We start from the raw sequence: 19,222 nt of genomic DNA, 5'->3' as shown, positions 1-19,222 counted from the left end.
AATGCAAAAACCCTTTTAAAAGAGAGAGAGAGAGAGAGAGAGAGAGAGAGAGAGAGAGAGTGTCAGCCCATAAATTTAACTATTCTTTTTAGCCTCTTCAAGCAGCTTTATAGATCTTGGCAGATCACCAATTATTATTTTTTGAACGTTGCATCAGGTCTGTATGACACGAGAGCCACCAAGCTGGATACAGACTACTTGCCATGTTATTTTATTAGGATTATTAAATCTTTTATCTGTACTGCCTTTTTGTCTTCTTGTGAGCGGTAAACAATGTATTAGAATAGCAATAGGATTTTATTTTATTTTTAAAGCCACACACACACAAAACAGCAATAAAGCAGTCATTCCAAATAATCAAATAACAAAACCACCATTTAAATATGCAAAATGGAAGAATCAGGGGGTGCAAATAGCCTCTGTTGTCACCCCCCAAAAAAAAAGGACTCTGGAAAAAGTATAAGTCTTTACTGATCAGGAAAGGGGCCAGGTATTTACAGCAGAAAAGGCTCTGTTTGTTAGAGGGTAACCCACAAGAGGATCAGTCAGCATCTTTTTTCCTCCCCCTGTCTTCCAAGGAATGGGGGGAGAATAATCAGGTAGGAGTGTCAGGTTGTGTAGGTCTCTTTGCTTTTAGATCAAACGAGGATCTTGATTAATATGTTAAAATCACAACCATATGAGATTTTAGCTGCTGTTTTCACATGGTGTGCATTTAGCCTGCAGGTGACTTCACTTCTTCCTGCAGATATTTCACAGCTAAAATTCTTGAAGGTGTTGCCACAGCATCAGCAGCACATCTGTCTGATGTCAGGAAAGATGGAGATGAGACAAAATATGAGCAACAAAAATTGAATGATTGGAACTTGATTTTCTTCCCCCCTCACCAGGTGTCAGGGAAGACCTGTAGCTTGATGCTTGGCAGGGGGTTGGACTCGATGGCCCTTGTGGTCTCTTCCAACTCTATGATTCTATGATTCTATGTACAGAAGACCCCAGTTTTGATCACCAGCAACTCCAAGGAGAACTGGAGACGTCCACTGCCTGAAACCATGGAGAGCCATTCAATGCAGATCAGGGTGAGGGATCTTTTTGGCCCAGCAAGCCAGGTCTTTAACCCCCACCCCCAAGCCAGCTTTGACAAGTGGAGGGGATTATCCACCAGTCAACCATCCATGGGTTGATACAGGGGTAATGCCATTAGCCAACCCCATTAATGGGCCCTGCTTGCAACACCTGGCCATTTCAAATAACTATGTTATCCCACAAAACTAGATTATTATAAGAGATGGGGAAAATACTCTGCAGTGGTTCCCTGCTAGGAATGCAGGCTGTCTTGAAGCCATTTGAACATCCATGGACAAAAGGAAGCAGGAAGAAGCTGCTAGTTGGCTCCTCAGCTAATTCAAATGCCTAATAGCGTAACTGTTAGCAGTGCAGTATAGTGTTGGACAAGGCCTGGGACTGGGAGAGAGGGGTTCTAATTCCCTGAAGCTCATTGGATGACCTTGGCCTAGTCACAGTCTCTTAACCGAACCTACCTCACCGGGTTGCTGTGAAAATAAAAGAGGGAGGGGCTCCTTCAGCCATCTTGAGCTCCTTAGGGGAAAGTTGTGCTAGAAATGGAACGAGGTATTAAATTAATTGGGGGACGCGGGTGGCTCTGTGGGTTAAACCACAGAGCCCAGGACTTGCTGATCAGAAGGTCAGTGGTTCGAATCCCTGCAATGGGGTGAGCTCCCGTTGCTCGGTCCCAGCTCCTGCCAACCTAGCAGTTCGAAAACTCATCAAAGTGCAAGTAGATAAATAGGTACCGCTCCGGTGGGAAGGTAAACGGCATTTCCGTGCGCTGCTCTGGTTCACCAGAAACAGCTTAGTCATGCTGACCACATGACCTGGAAGCTGTACAGCGGCTCCCTTGGCCAGTAAAGTGAGATGAGCGCTGCAACCCCAGAATCGGCCACGACTGGACCTAATGGTCAGGGGTCCCTTTATTTTTACCTTTTTATTAAATTAATTTATTAAATCAAGCCAAGATTGTAGTTTCATGGAGGATAACAAACACTACAAGCCATAATGTTCTCCCACCACACCTGGAGGCAGCATGCCTCTGAATCCCAGCTGCTGGGAATCACAAGTTCTGTTGTGCTCAGGTCCTGCTCTCAGGCATTCAATGGGCATCTGTTTGGCCACTGTGAGAACAAGATGCTGGAATAGATGGGCCATTGGTGTGGTCTGTCAAGGTTTTTCCTTACATCACTGTCTTTCTTATGTCAAGATGTCTTCCTGGGGACAGTTACAGGTAGGTAGCCGTGTTGGTCTGCCGTAGTCGAAACAAAATAAAAAAAATCCTTCCAGTAGCACCTTAATGGTAAAGGGACCCCTGACCATTAGGTCCAGTCGTGGCCAACTCTGGGGTTGCGGCACTCATCTCGCTTTATTGGCCGAGGGAGCCGGCGTACAGCTTCCGGGTCATGTGGCCAGCATGACAAACTGCTTCTGGCGAACCAGAGCAGCACATGGAAATGCCGTTTACCTTCCTGCCAGAGCGGTACCTATTTATCTACTTGCACTTTGATGTGCTTTCGAACTGCTAGGTTGGCAGGAGCAGGGACCGAGCAACGGGAGCTCACCCCGTCACGGGGATCCGAACCGCCGACCTTCTGATTGGCAAGTCCTAGGCTCTGTGGTTTAACCCACAGCATCACCTCAGAGACCAACTAACAACAATAACAACAACAACAACATTTTATTTATATCCTGCCCTCCCCAGCCGAAACCGGGCTCAGAACGGCTAATAACAATAAAAATAACACAGTTTACATAAAATCACAAGCAATTACCGTATTTTTCCTTCTATAACACGCAGATTTTTTCTTCTAAAAAGGAAGGGGAAATGTCTGTGCGTGTTATAGAGCGAATGTGTGGTCCCTGGAGCCAAATGGTGCGAGGGGAGGCAAAAAAAAAGCAGGCAAAAATCGAGCGTCTCCTAGAAGGGAAAGCTGAAAAGAGGAAGTGGCTGCTTTCCTGCATTCTGCCTCAGGGTCTTACTGCCCACCCATCTCTGTTTCCTTGCTGTGTTTGCTCAAACGGAACAAAGAGCAGGGAAAGCCCCTCCCCTCCAGACAAGCAGAGGGGAAAACATGCAGGAGGGAGAGAGAGAGAGAGAGAGAGAGAGCGCGTGCGAGCTGGCTGGCTTGGGTGGGTAGGTGAGGGAAAACTTTTGCCTTCCTTTCCTCCCTCCCAGTTATACCCCTCTCCTGCATTCCTAGCCAGCTGCTTCTCTGCACACCCCTCTGTGCTCCTTGTCCGTTCTGTGTTTTTCCTTCCCTCCCCACTTAAAATGTGGTTAAAAAGCATGGATCCACATGGATCCTCAGGATCTTTGCATTGGGTTACCCCAAATTCACCATCAGATCACATAGCATGTCCATGGCTACAGCCTGCCCCCCCAAAATCACGCACCCACTGTTGCCTGGGGCTGCAATGGTGCAAAAACGTGGTTAAAAAGCATGGATCTACATGGATCCTCAGGATCTTTGCATTAGGTCACCCCAAATTCACCATCAGATCACATAGCATGTCCATGGCTACAGCCTGCCCCCCCAAAATCACACACCCACTGTTGCCTGGGGATGCAATGGTGCAAAAACGTGGTTACAAACCATGGATGCACAGGGATTCTCAGGTTTTTTGCATTGGGTCACCCCAAATTCACCATCAGATCACATGTCTGTGGCCACAGCATGAAGCACAAAAATGATACATCCACTGTTTCATTCAGAATGTTTTTTTCCTTGTTTTCCTCCTCTAAAAACGATGTGCGTGTTATGGTCAGGTGCGTGTTATAGAGCGAAAAATACGGTAATTGAAATACATTCTAAAATCAATTCATTGTAAAATCAATTCAGAGTCAAATTAATGGCAGCCATTGGGCTACAATGCAATGAGGATTACAGGAGGAGGGAGTCAGACTGCGCCTTGGCCAAAGGCCTGGTGGAACAGCTCCCGTCTTGCAGGCCCTGCGGAAAGATGTCAAATTTGTTATTGGTATGAGCTTTCGTGTGCATGCACACTTCTTCAGATACCTAGAAGTGTGCATGCACACGAAAGCTCACACCAATAACAAACTTAGTTGGTTTCTAAGGTGCCACTTTAAGGATTTTTTAAATTTTGTTTTTCCTGGGGACAGTTGAGGTTGATGTCAACCACTCTGAGAGAGGCATATACCTCACTGAGTATGAGAATAGTCTTAAGGGATCAAGGTCCATTTTCATGTCTAAGTATTGCACTGAGATGTTTTGAAATTAATCCAAAAAACGGAATGGATCCTCCAAATCCTGCAAATGTACATGGCAATTTTTTGTTCGCTCTAGATAATTGTCCGGAAGCCTGTCCACCCTTGTGAGGAAAAAGAAGGAGAAAGGAAGTGGCTGATGATTGAGTATTATGTTATCACTCAACTTGCTTTGCATTTCCCAAATTAATCCATTAATCTGATTCTCCCCCGCCCTCCAATTTGACAGCTTTTCTGTATCAAGGGACTAGGGAGAGACAAGAACATTGGAAGGAGGGAGGCTTCAAATTAATTAAAAATCATAGGTGTGCCTTAGCTAATGTTAAATGTTGTGTATCTCCTGGAAAGGTCAAGTTGAATTACACCAGATTTTTTGCTGGTGCAACACAGATTTCTCCCTGGAATATATGAAATGTCAAAGAACAGTTTGAAAAATGATCAATGCTCGGAGATCCTAGGTTCTGTAGGGTAAGCTATTTTACTTGGAGATAAAACTTTTAAAAAGAGGTTTATTCTAGACTCTAGAGAGTTGAAGGAGAAGGCAAAAGAGTGAAAATATCTCTGCAGGAAAAGTAAACATTTGGAAAGTGTTCATTTAAGGATCCTCCCCCCCCCCATGCTCTTATCCAAAATTTCCCCAGATTTTGGATAGTGGAAGCTGATAAAATTTTGACTTGGTAGGGATGCAATTTTTAACCTTGCTGTTTTCCTTGCAATACAACTTGTATAGCACTTATTTATGAAATTGTTTCATGATCAGCAGAATGTCACTGTCGCCCTAATAATAATAATAATAATAATAATAATAATAATAATAATAATTTATTCTCTGCACATTTGCAGACAGGAGAAGAACGTCTATGTAAGAAGGCCCAATTATGATTTTCAGACAATATTGACCCAATATGTCTTATTTAAAAATTAAGCCATAACACAAGGCATATATTTTTCAATTCATGTATTGTTTACAGCTAAACTTCCACTGCCAAAAAAGTAATCAAACACACACAAAAATTTAAAATGTGAGGAACGTTTGTTTCTAGTTGACTGCTGTTTTCCTCCCTAAAAAATCAGTTCAACTTTACCATCCAAAACACTAATTTCTCTATATGGAAAGCATGAACTATTGGAAGCAGATCTCTATGTATGCATACACTGACACCCAACCCTCCTTTTCTGGGAATGTTCTGGAAAATACTCTGGTACTGCATGGGGCTCAAATAAATCTTCCCCGCCCTATCCAGTCGATGATGTAGCTTTTAATAGGTAAATGGTTAATGCAGAGCTTGTCTCAATGCATCACAAGCAATCCACCATTTCTCCTCCCTATCCAGTTCACAAAAATAGATGTAAAATTATTAAGCAAAGAAAAAAAGTTAAGCATTATTATAGAAAGACACACTCTGAGTCAACCATTGCTTGTTTGCTCGCATGCTCTCTCTAGGTCACAAAACAAATACTAAACAAAACAAAAAAGTGCCTCAAGGTAGGAAATACAGCATTTGGATTATCCTGGTGAGATGGTGTGGCCTTCAAGGAAACCACTCTGGGCATGCTCAAAACACATAACTCTTATACAGCTAGGAGTGTATGCTAATTCTTGTGTCCCAATTGACTATTTCCCAAATAGCAACAGGAGGGAATGGGAACCTATGAAATTGTTAGAGCTAACAGTGGTGAAATACTTATTTTAAAAATTTTGATCTTATGCCTAGAGACAAGAGCCTCCCTATGGGACTTGGACATAAGATTCATTTTGCTGCTATGACTATCTTCTACTACCATATGAATTTGTCCCGTACGGTCGTACCTCGGCTCCCAAACGCCTTGGGAGTCAAACGTTCTAGCTCCCGAACGAGCGAAAACCAGAAGTGGTTGTTCTGGTTTTCGGACGTTCTTTCAGAAGCCAAACGTCTGATGGAGCTTCCAGTTGGCTGCAGGAGCTTCCTGTAGCCAATCAGAAGCCATGCTTTGGAAGTTGAACATTTCAGAAGTCGAATGGACTTCCGGAACGGATTCTGATTGACTTCTGAGGTACAACTGTACTTTCAAAAGATAAATAAATTGGAATCCATCACCACATATTACGGTGGTGAACCTCATTACTTCATTACACATTAATAAGTACTTCTTTTCATCTGCACTGAACTTACTGCTGAATAATTCCATTGGTTGATCTCAATGATGTTCTCAAACCAAAGGCCAAATGCCCATCTATTCTGGTATTCTGTTCTTACAGTCACCAGCCAAATGTCAATAGGACGCCTGCAAGCAGAACTTGAGAGCAAAGGATTCTTTGCTCATATTCCCCATACTGCCTCTGAAGCTGGGCATAATATATAGCAATCCTGGCTACTAGCCACTGATATCTTGCTCTTCCAGGAATTTATTTAACCCCCCTTTAAAGCTGTCCAAGTTTTTAGCCATCACTGCATATTACAGAAGGGTATCAATTGTTGCAGATATTAATATTGTGCAGTTTGAAGCAACTGGAAGGATAAGAACAGACTCCTTTTGGAGTCAGACCAGGCCCATAAAAATATTATTCAAACTTTGACTGGCATAACTCTTCAAAGCAAAACATAAGCATCAAAGATACAACCAAAATATCCTTACAATGTCTTGTACTGTCCAGCACAGTCTTAGCATCTTAGAAAATCCAAACAGACCTAAAAGCAAAGGTCTCTCTCTCTCTCTCTCTCTCTCTCTCTCTCTCTCTCTCTCTCTCTCCACAGCCTGCATTTCAGCTTCCATTGGGCTTAAGCTGTTTACTCTCCCTTCAGGAGAACTTCATTTACATCCTTACTCTATGGAATATGGGAGACAAAAGACTAAAGGATACTTTGGAGATTTGCAACTCAATACCTTCACCACATGATCAAAGATTCATCCTCAGCACAGAGTAGAAAATAATCAGCATTGGTGCACTATTGGACGGATATTTCCTGACTCTCCCACTCTTCAGTCTCATTGAATTACCCTGGCTTCTAGGGAGAGAAAGGAAGAAGAACACCCCCCCTCTCAATTCTACAGGTTTCTCTCATCTCCTTGTATTAATCATCCATCTAAAGGGGTGTGTCTGGGATCAGCCACTTCCCTTTCCCTTCATCCTGCTATTTCAGCTGGTGAGAGTAAAGAAGAGCCCTGTCAATGGCAAAGGATCCAGGTTCAAACCCTTGCATATCAAAGTAGGACTTGGAGGGTCTGAAACCATGGAGAACCTCTACCTAACACTGAGCTAGGTAGAGCAGTGCTATGAGTCAATCTATGGTAGCTTGCTGTTTTCCTAAGCAAAACACCTATGCTAGAGCAGTAATTGCATGGCTCTTTTAAGGAACTGATTATGAACCAAGCTCAACTTTGGAAGGGAGTTTGGCTCAACTTATAATTGCTTCAGCATTTCTGAACAGGAGAGAGAGAGAAAAATCCAAAACATGCACACACATTTCTGAAACTCACGGGCCTCCCTTTTTCTCTAGTTCTCCCCTTGCTTTAATTCAAAAAACCAGAAAATGCCACGATCTACTCTCAGCATTTCCCATGGGAAAATAATGCCACCAGAAATTTTGACCTGCTGTAACAAGCCCTTCCATTGCAGGGCTAATTGGAATGTTTCAACATCAGCTCAGAAGAGAGTTTTTAAACATGGCGATCCATATCATTAAGCACAGTTAAGGAAAAGGAAGCGGATAACAGGGCTTCGGGTGATATAAGCTGGAGAACTGGGTGGAAAACTGGAACATTTGGAATAAAATGAAAAATGTATCACATCTTATCCTTACCATCCTAGAATAAGATAAAACATTGAACAGTGTCTGTGCAGATAAGACAAACATTTTTTTGGGGGGGGGGATGGGTGGTTGGCTAATGGTTCAGATGGGATTTCCTTTTATTTTTACAATGATGAACATAAAACATCCTGAAATGGTTGTACAGTATTCCTAACTACACATACTCCTAAGGGCAGACAAGCTTATTTCCCTGCAAACTTTTGTCAAGGATGGTGATGATAATAATTCATATCCCAGGGCAGCAAATAACAAAAGAAGGCAATTAAAAAATAAAGAAATAAAGCATTTTGTTGTTGTTGTTGTTGTTGTTGTTGTTGTTGTTTAGTCGTTTAGTCGTGTCTGACTCTTCGTGACCCCATGGACCAGAGCACGCCAGGCACTCCTGTCTTCCACTGCCTCCCGGAGTTTGGTCAGACTCATGCTGGTAGCTTCGAGAACCCTGTCCAACCATCTCGTACTCTGTTGTCCTCTTCTCCTTTTGCCCTCCATCTTTCCCAACATCAGGGTCTTTTCCAGGGAGTCTTCTCTTCTCATGAGGTGGCCAAAGTATTGGAGCCTCAGCTTCAGGATCTGTCCTTCCAGGGAGCACTCAGGGCTGATTTCCTTCAGAATGGATAGGTTTGATCTTCTTGCAGTCCACGGGACTCTCAAGAGTCTCCTCCAGCACCATAATTCAAAAGCATCAATTCTTCGGCAATCAGCCTTCTTTATGGTCCAGCTCTCACTTCCAATAGAGCATTAAACGCGTTTAAAAACAGTCACATCACCCACACAGCTAATAATTTCAAGGTTAACATGAGTCACAGATTCCAACCATCAAATCCTTGGGTAAAGAGGTATTTTTAGAATGCCTCCTGAATGCTAATATTGAGGGAGGAAGATGCCCCTCACCAAAGAGGACATTCCATAAATCAGGAATGGTCACCCCAAGGGTCTTATGGGATGGCCACCTATCCAGCTGGGGGGTCTGATACTACCTGGGGAAGGGAAATCAAGCCACAACCGAGTGTACCCCTCTGACTTCAACAACGCCCCCCTTTCCCACTTAAAGATCTGGCTGCCACCAGATAAAGGATGGGGGATATTTTTACTTGGCTGCCTTTATTAAGCAGCCTAAATGCTTCCCTATGGTCTCCCTGATGCCTCTCAAGGCAGGGTAGACACAGGTTATGGTTTCCAGGTTTGAGGGTGTTTACAATACGCTGAGAACTCACAGGTGTATGAAAAAAGTGGGGGGAAATACTAAGATGGAAAAAAATATGGCATTTTAAGCAGAAGTATATTACATGGAAAAGTTACACAAAACCCATATATTCCCCAGCAGAGCAAAATAAAGTAGATTAAAATGCAATCACCTTCCCTCTTCTCTCAGTACTCTACTGCTGAATCTCACTTTCTCTCCTATACGGTAGTTCTTCTTTGCACCTTTCTCCCCAGTGGCTTTCCTTATCACACTGAGATCCACTGTGATTTGCCCACGTTTTCAAAAAGCCGTTTTTTATCCACCACCTTTGCATCACAATTCAGGCTACACAACCCAAATGCACAGACAAGAAAACACACGTTTCCATGCATAACCATCCATAAAAGCAAGGCCCAGTTCCTTCATGTTTTGTTACAAGTTACGAAGCCAACTGGGCAGCCCCCAGTTGGCGCGTTACCAACAGGACATCCCATGTGTCAGGGGCTCAGGAGCAGAGGCACAGGGAAGAGGGGAGATGGAGAGCGAGGGGGAGGAATCCGAGGGGAGCGTAGGAGGGGACAGTGGTCCGAGGGATTCCATGAGCCTCTCCAGTGAATCGGAAGATTCACAGAAGGGGGCGCCAGTGGCCAGGGGCAGGGGGTTCCCAAGGGGAACGCCCCAGGAGCAAGGGGGCAGCAGGGACTCCCAGAGCAGTAGTTGGAAATCAGGACCAGCTTCCCCACCAGAGCAGAGTGGGGGGGGGGGAAGAGTCCCAGGTATCGGGGCCAGTGCTTTCCCCACCAGGGAGAGGAGACGAGGCAGAGCTGACCACGCCTCCATCGGAGAGTCAGGCAACGGAGGGGAGGTCAGATCCGGCCAGTGTCACGGAAGAGGGAAGCAGTGATAGAAGCAGTGTAACGGTTAGGAGAAAGGTCACTGGGTTGGTGCGAGAAACAAGTTCAAATGTACAGGAGCGCGGGACAGCAGAGAATGAGGATTGGGAACCGGGTCCTAAACCCTGCTGGAGGCAGGGGGAGGAGCTAAGCGACTCAGCGTCGGAGGAGTCCAGAAAGGGCAATGCCCCGGTGGGCAGGAGGACCCAGAGGAGGAGAGAACAGCGCAGAAGGTGGAGCAGGGCTAGGATCTTAAACTGGTGCGGAAGGGGAGGAGATTCAGACGGGACTTCGCCGATCTAAGGTTTAAGACGTAGGGCTGCACGCTCTGGCTTTGAAATGGAAACTAAACTTCAATAAAGACTTTTGTACACTACATCAGCCTGCCGTTGGTCCTCTGTGAGCTGGGACCTAGAGGCAGCTCTGACAGTATGCTATTCATTGGGTCTGAGATTGTTGATATTGGAGGCAATGTTCAGACCCTCCAAGTGTCCCTATTTTCCAGGATTTACAAAAGCCTTCCCAGTTTCTGATTTGATCCTGGAATGTCCCATTTTCCCTTAGGATGTTTCTATTTTCATCGGAGAAATGTGGGGGGGGGGGTATGGAGTTATGTGACCCCTGAGCCAAGGAGATAAGTAACTATACAACCTTTAGAATACACTAGAAGGCAACCCCATAGGGAAGTTTCTAAAAAAAATAATTAATGGTTTATTATGTTTTTATATATGTTGGAAGCTGCCCAGGGCAACCATTGCATGTGAAGACCCCCAAAACCATCCCTAAATGAAGACACAATAGACACAGATTTTAGTTCAAGGTTTTTGGCATTAAATTTTGGCCACAACTTTATTGATTCAAGCATGTGAGTGGTTGTTTGGGCTTTAGTTTCAGACTACCTGAACCTGCGTGGTGGCAGGAACAGGACTGACACTGGGCACCACCATATGTCAGTAAGGGAAAGCATTCTGGGGGAGTGAGAACTCCTACGATCTCACAGCTCACCCCAAATGCTCCCAGGGGCTCTTGCATGGTCCTAGCCCCTTGACAGGGTTCAGACAAAAGCAAGGCGAGCCCCTGGATTCCTTTAACGGAATTCCCTAGCAGCAGCAATGGAGGGGCAGGCACAGCCAACCACGTCCCCTCCCCAAAACATTGAACTAAATGCCTAACCGCGAACCGTACAAAGTTGTGATGATTCGCTACACAGTAGGCAAAAACCAAGTGGCCCCAGCTAATCAGCCAAATGGCAAAATTCCTACTGGGTCCCTGCTCCAAAACAGATGACCCCTAGACAGGCATAGCAAGGCCATAAGGACAACCCTAGAATCATAGAATCATAGAGTTGGAAGAGACCACAAGGGCCATCGAGTCCAACCCCCTGCCAAGCAGGAAACACCATCAGAGCACTCCTGACATATGGTTGTCAAGCCTCTGCTTAAAGACCTCCAAAGAAGGAGACTCCACCACACTCCTTGGCAGCAAATTCCACTGTCGAACAGCTCTTACTGTCAGGAAGTTCTTCCTAATGTTTAGGTGGAATCTTCTTTCTTGTAGTTTGGACTAAATATAGGGAGAGGAGGGTGGGTGATCCGCTGCACGTCGCAAGAAAGTGAAACTCTCCAGCGATGTGCAGCAGCTTAAATAGCCCCTCAGCAGCCAATAGCCGACCCAACTGACCAGATTTCTGCCCCAGCAACAGAGGGGTAACCAATGGGGTGTTGTGGCCATCCAAATGGTCCCGCCCCACAACAGGGAGGCAGTTTCTGGTGATCTCACCGCAACACATGCCCTGCATGATGGAGGACCCGACATTATTATTATGGAACAGGACATCCCTATTTTCATCATAAAAAAATGTCGGAGGGTATGCAAGCTCCTTTATGTACTTGGGTCCAATGCATTTAGGGCTGTGTACACCTGCACAACCTAGCAGTTCGAAAGCACGTCAACGTGCAAGTAGATAAATAGGTATGGCGGGAAGGTAAATGGCATTTCCGTGCGCTGCTCTGGTTCATCAGAAGCGGCTTAGTCATGCTGGCCACATGGCCCGGAAGCTGTATGCCAGCTCCCTCGGCCAATAAAGCGAGATGAATGCCGCAACCCCAGAGTCGGTCACGACTGGACCGAATGGTCAGGGGTCCCTTTACCTTTACACCTGCACAAAGAACTTAAATTGGCACTGATAGTTCACTTTCAGGACAGGTCCCATGGGGCTGCCTCACTCACCGTTGGAAGGAAATGTGGACATAGCTTTGAGACAGAGATAAGAGTGGCCCAATACATTTTGCTGCCTGGGGTAAAGGACAAAATGGTGCCTGTTACCCCCTTCCATGTACAGAAGCTGACTGGGCTGACTTTGCCCAATGGTAGGGTTGGCCATACATCTCTGCATTTATTCTCGAAGCCAAAGCAACCTAACCTTTTCATGAGCATTGTTAGTTACAGAGAGCCCAGTGATGCATCGGATAAAGTGAAGAACATCCCAATTTTCAGGAAAGCTGTTCTCAGGGCCAATTTACCTGCACAATCAGATAAAGTCGATGAAAAACATCAACAACCCTGAGATAAGCATAGGCTGCAACCTTTGAAACCTCCATAACTATTGGATAGATCTCTGACTTTTAAAATGATAGATGATAGCAAGTTTGGCAGCTGCCTGAATGCAGTCGTTTGATTCATCAGAACCTTGGTGATACTGTGGCTGTTTCTATAAGTGCCATTGCTAGTAAATAGCAAAGGTGCAATCATATAACACTGGGTTGTATCAGGCGTTGCCATTCCAGAAATGGGAGGATTCCTTCTGTTTGCAGAAGAGTCGTTTTGCAGAAGAGTCTTTCATCCAGTCAAGTAGAAGAGGAGGGAAGTGTCTCTGGTTCCTATTCACCCCTTCCCAGCCCTTTGAGCTTGGAGCTGCTACCTTGAAGCTGCCCATCTGGCAAGTGCAAAAGTCACCTGGTCATAGCCTTCTCCACTGTGCTGAGATACAGTTTTTCTATTTACATTACAGTGGTACCTCTGGTTAAGAACTTAATTTGTTCCGGAGATCCGGTCTTAACCTGAAACCGTTCTTAACCTGAGGTACTGTTTTAGCTAATGGGGCCTCCCGCTGCCACCACACGATTTCTGTTCTCATCTTAAGGTAAAGTTCTTAACCCAAGGTAATATTTCTGGGTTAGCGGAGTCTATAACCTGAAGCGTTTGTAACCCGAGCTACCACTGTACCAAATTGACACCTATACTTAAAATTAGCATATGCAAATCTTATGCAAATCAATGTCCTCTTTTTGGACACAGTGTCACATGGAAGATGGAGCGAGCTTGTTTTCTCCTGGTCTGGAGGGTAGGACTCAAACCAATGGCTTCAAGTTACAAAAAAGGAGATTCCGACTGTAGAATGGTCTCCCTCCGGAGGTTGTAGACTCTCCTTCCTTGGAGGTTTTTATTAGCAGAGGTTAGATGGCCATTGAGGTTAAAACCTGACAAGACAGAAGTACTGTTTTGGGGGGACAGGGGGCAGGCAGGTGTGGGGGATTCCCTGGTCCTGAATGGGGTAACTGTGCCCCTGAAGGACCAGGTGCGCAGCCTGGGAGTCATTTTGGACTCACAGCTGTCTATGGAGGCACAGGTTAATTCTGTGTCCAGGGCGGCTGTCTACAAGCTCCACCTGGTACACAGGCTAAGACCCTACCTGCCCGCAGACGGTCTCGCTAGAGTGGTACATGCTATAGTTTTCTCCCGCTTGGACTACTGCAATGCGCTCTATGTGGGGCTACCTTTGAAGGTGACCTGGAAACTGCAATTAATCCAGAATGTGGCATCTAGACTGGTGACTGGGAGTGGCCGCTGGGATCACATAACACCGATCCTGAGAGATCTGCATTGGCTCCCAGTGTTTCCGAACACAATTCAAAGTGTTGGTGCTGACCTTTAAAGCCCTAAGCGGCCTCAGTCCTGTATACCTGAACGAGCGTCTCCACCCCCATCGTTCAGCCCGGACACTGAGATCCAGCACCGAGGGCCTTTTGGCGCTTCCCTCATTGAGAGAAGTGAGGTTACAGGGAACCAGACAGAGGGCCTTCTCGGTAATGGCGCCCACCCTGTGGAATCCCCTCCCTTCAGATGTGAAGGAAATAAGCAGCTATCCTATCTTTAAAAGACGTTTGAAGGCAGCCCTGTTTAGGGAAGTTTTTAATATTTAATGCTGTACTGTTTTTAACACTTGATTGGGAGCCGCCCAGAGTGGCTGAGGAAACTCAGCCAGACGGGCGGGGTATAAATAATAAGTTGTTGTTGTTGTTGTTGTTGTTGTTGTTGTTGTTGTTGTTGTTGTTGTTGTTGTTATCTGTCATGGATGTTTTAGCTGAGTCTCCTGCATTGCAGGGGGTTGGACTAGATAACCCTTGGAGTCCCTTCCAACTCTACAATTCTATGATTCCTCTTTTTAGACACAAGTGCCCCCCCTACATTTGGATTCAACCCATTGATGCAGCAGCAATAGAATACTAGGCATGATACAGAACACAAAAGTGGCAGGGTCTGCTAAGTATAATTGATCTAACTGGCACAGAAATGGAAAACGCTTGTGTATTAATGAATGTTTAAAATGGAAAATGGCTAAATGTGTATTGCTAACATTGGGGTTTTATTCCACAGTAATTTTCTCAGGGTCCCTAAGCTCCTAAGTGGGTTAATGATTACCTGTTGATTTTTTTTCTGCTCTTTGCTGAGAGTGAATCTTTGATTATGGGACAAAGCTACTGAGTTGAAAATTCGCCATCTTTGCAAGGGTGGTGGCTGTTAGTCTTTCTCTGAAGGCCGTAAGGAACAGAAGATGTAAATGAAGTTCTTAAGGAAAACAGCTCAAGGGCAATTGATGCTGTTAAAGAATGAGAGGCCTTTGCTTCTAGGTCTGTTTGGGTTATTTCATATTTTCTAAGATGCTAACCCTGTGCTGAACTACACAAGACATTCCCTGGGTGTTTTGGATGTATCGTTTACTGTATTCTGTTTTGTTTCTGAAGTGGTCTGCTAGTAAAATTTGAATAATATTTGTTATGGATATGGACAATGCGACCAGTCACTTCAAACTGCACAGTATTGATATCTGCAATATCCTTCCCAGATTTATGACCTCCCATTTTTCTGTATATATACCGTATTTTTTGCTCTATAAGACTCACTTTTTCCCTCCTAAAAAGTAAGGGGAAATGTATGTGCGTCTTATGGAACGAATGCAGGCTGCGCAGCTATCACAGAAGCCAGAACAGCAAGAGGGATTGCTGCTTTCACTGCGCAGCGATCCCTCTTGCTGTTCTGGCTTCTGAGATTCAGAATATTTTTTTTCTTGTTTTCCTCTTCCAAAAACTAGGTGCGTCTTATGGTCTGGTGCATCTTATAGAGCAAAAAATACGGTATATATTTACAAAGAGTTCATCGCATCATATCTTTATTTCGCTATGGATTGAGCCACTCCTTCTAAAGCACGGACCTGAAGTGTCAGGTCAAGAAAAAGGCTGATGAAATCCACAGACTGAAACCAATCCAAACACTGAATCAAAGCATTGTTCAACATCCTGCGCTTTCGAAAAGGTGAAAGCCTCGACTCTGTCTCTCTGCCTCTTCAGTAGGAAGAACAGCACTACAGAAAGCACTGGCAGCCTCCTGAATATATTACTTGATTTCTCACTATTGATTGCTGCCATGCATTTTCGGCATGTGCATTCGGCTTCTATAGATTGGTAGCCAGAGATTGAAAGGAGACAGCTCTGAGCCAGTGTGCAAATGTGCATCATAAATTAAATCTTTCTTTCTTTCTTATTAATGCACGTATTAGCGAGCTTCATTCTCTGCTGGAAAACAACACCAAATAGCAACAAGAGCCAGCACACAAATATTAAACGAAGAAACAAGCGAAAGCCACAAAAGATGCATAAAATAGTTTGAGAGAGAGAAATAGAGTAAAATCAATGGAATACCATCAGGATAGCAAGATCACAGATGAAACCACATGCACACATCTGCACATGGTATAGATCAGAGGTCGGCAACCTAAGACCTATGGGCCGGAAGTGGCCCATGAGGGTTGCTTAACCGGCCCATGAGCTGCCCCTGAACCGAGTCACCCGCTCAGTGAGTCCCCGCGCACTGTGCTAAACTGGCTCAGCGTGGTGTGGGGACTCTCTTCTGCGGCTTTGGAAATTGCTTCTGTGTATGCCCAGATGCCAGAAATCGCATCTGCGCATGTTCACAGTGCCGGAAATAGTTTCTGTGAATGCCCAGATGCCAAAAATGGCTTCTGCGCAGGAGCGATTTTCGGCATCTGGGCATGCGCAGAAGTGATTTCCAGCACCGCAGACATGCACAGACGCAGTTTCCAGCATCGCGCTGTGCCAGTCCAGCCCACGGAGGATCTCTGTGAGAGAGATTTGCCCCATGTCCGGTAAGCCTTGCCAACCCCTGAGATAGATAGATTAGATAGATGATAGATAGATGATAGATAGATAGATAGATAGATAGATAGATAGATAGATATAGGTGGATGATAGATGATAGATGTTGTTGTCGTTTAGTCGTGTCTGACTCTTTGTGACCCCATGGACCAGAGCACGCCAGGCACTCCTGTCTTCCACTGCCTCCCGCACTTTGGTCAAACTCATGCTGGTAGCTTCGAGAACACTGTCCAACCATCTCGTCCTCTGTCGTCCCCTTCTCCTTGTGTCCTCCATCTTTCCCAACATCAGGGTCTTTTCCAGGGAGTCTTCTCTTCTCATGAGGTGACCAAAGTATTGGAGCCTCAGCTTCATGATCTGTCCTTCCAGTGAGCACTCAGGGCTGATTTCCTTAAGAATGGAGGGGTTTGATCTTCTTGCACTCCATGGGACTCTCAAGAGTCTCCTCCAGCACCATAATTCAAAAGCATCAATTCTTCGGCGATCAGCCTTCTTTGTGGTCCAGCTCTCACTTCCATACATCACTACTGGTGATGATAGATAGCAAAAAACAAAAACAAAACCCAAACAGATATACAGTATTGAATATGGAAAGCTAGAATGCCTACCATATTTAATGTCAGAGGCAACTTTAAAAACCCTGCAAAATTACAGAACAAAACATAATAAATATTTCAAAGCTAACAAGGAGAGAAGTTAAAAATGGCAGGTCCCGAAAATAAAGAACCATAAAATGATGATACAATACATCAAGGCAGAATAATAGCCAATCTGTCAGGACGTGAACCTGGCAGAAAGGAAGGTCTTCATTATTCAGCAGAAGTCTTCTAATGAAGGGTCTAGGAGGGCATCTCTGCAGCAGGTTGGGAGATGAGTTCCAAAACCTGGGTGCAGCCATTGAGAAGTTCTATGTTCCCATGAAACACATCCGGACTTAGGAGGAAACGGAGAAGAGCATCTCTCACAGGTCTTAACACATGAACAGGTCAATGTGGTATGCCACCATGACGATGGGTGGGTGGGTGAATGTGTGCAGGCGTAGGTTGATTGAAGGTGTTAATAGATGTGGGTACAGAGTCAGTGGAATTCTGTGTTTGATGTTCTTCATAGGCAGGGGCGCCGACTTATAAAAAATATTGGGGGGGGCGGGGGCCCATACCGACTTATAAAAAATATTGGGGGGGCCCAAGACCTCCAAACCGCTGCTGCTGGGGGAACGAAAGAGGCGAGCCCCGGGCTGCCCCGACCTTAAGTGAACCTGTGAGGGCCCACCCTTTGCGGCAGCCGATTGGCTGCCGCCGTGGGCGGTGAATATTAATGAGCTAGGGGGAATCCCCGCTTCTCGCGGGGCTGACGCCAGCCCCGCGAGATTGTCAATGGGTCGAGAGCCCGCAACCCCACCCCCTCTCTAGATCGGGAGTGGCTTTGTTTTAACTCATTACTGAATGTATTTTAAAAGGTAACTAACGTCAAACAAGGAAAATAAAAATTACCAACATATTTTTGTGATTTTACAAAGCATAATATAACTAATAATTTTCTTAAATTATTGGGGGGGCGGAGCCCCCCCAAACGAATTTTTTAGGGGGCTCGGGCCCCCTCAGGCCCCATGGAGTCGGCGCCTATGTTCATAGGCAGTTATTTGTATGGTTTCAATATTTCTCTCTGTGTGCTGTTAACGATTGTTTCCCGCCTTATGTATTCAACTGTTCTTATTTTTATCTGTATGCCACCTGGAGTCCCTTTCAGTGGAAAAGGTGGGATATAAATAAATATATAATAATAATTCCTTAGGAGCATATCCAGTGCTTTTTTCTGGGTTTGGGTGTGTGTGCAGGGGTACGCATACCCTTAAACATTTTGTGAGTCTTTGTACTTTTGTCCATTTACTGTATTTCTTTTCCCTGATTTAAACTATAAAATAGTGATTTTCTTGAGACAAAATGAGAGTCCCCCTAAGCTTTTTAGAAAAAAAGCAAAAAAAAGCACTGAGCATATTGACAAACATTCTGGCTAGCCAGTCAACAGAACCACGCCCTGTGATTATGCCAAACCTATTCTAGTTCAATCAATAAAGTTGTGGCCTTATTTTACCACAGCTTTGTGGCCTTTATTCCCCACTCATCCCTTCGAAGCTTCACTGCACAGGGGCCCACAGAGAATTCATAACTCTGCACCCTCAGCTTTGACCTACGCGATACACAACTCAACCTCCTCCAAATATGAATCTTTCTTTTGTGATAGGAATTTTGAGGTCTTAGATATATGTTAAATGTTCATAAGTGTACCAACCAAGCACGTACATAGATCAGCACAGGAAGACTGACCTGGAACCATTTAGATTCCCAAACTGACCAAATGTTTTCTCTGCAAGGTCAAAAGAAAATGGAAAAGCCTCCCCATTGACGTTTCCTTCACAAATCCTGTCTTAAGGGTATGTCTGTGTTTGAATAGGGTGTGAGCCTGTGACCTGGCCCAGGAACTAAGTATTTATCATTACAAAAGACTGACCAGGGTCCCCAGGCAATCCAATCAAGTAACCTGCCAGACAGGAGATAAACAAGGACAAGAGATAAACAACATTCAAATTTCTGTTTAGACCGCTT

At 44.9% G+C, this 19,222-nt stretch overlaps 1 long non-coding RNA gene across 1 annotated transcript in view; it reads right to left on the bottom strand.

Annotated features, from left to right (window-relative positions):
- The window catches only part of LOC310842158, a 405,803-nt gene extending 386,816 nt beyond the window's left edge, over positions 1 to 18,987 (bottom strand). Inside the window, exon 1 of the long non-coding RNA XR_014562944.1 lies at positions 18,944 to 18,987. This is a non-coding gene — a long non-coding RNA (uncharacterized lncRNA). The remainder of the gene's footprint in view (positions 1 to 18,943) is intronic.
- Positions 18,988 to 19,222: the final 235 nt, after the last annotated feature.

The sequence above is a fragment of the Podarcis gaigeae genome, assembly GCF_964106915.1.
Source record: "Podarcis gaigeae genome assembly, chromosome: 3".
NCBI lineage: Eukaryota > Metazoa > Chordata > Lepidosauria > Squamata > Lacertidae > Podarcis > Podarcis gaigeae.
This window is presented reverse-complemented; position numbering and strand designations above follow the sequence as displayed.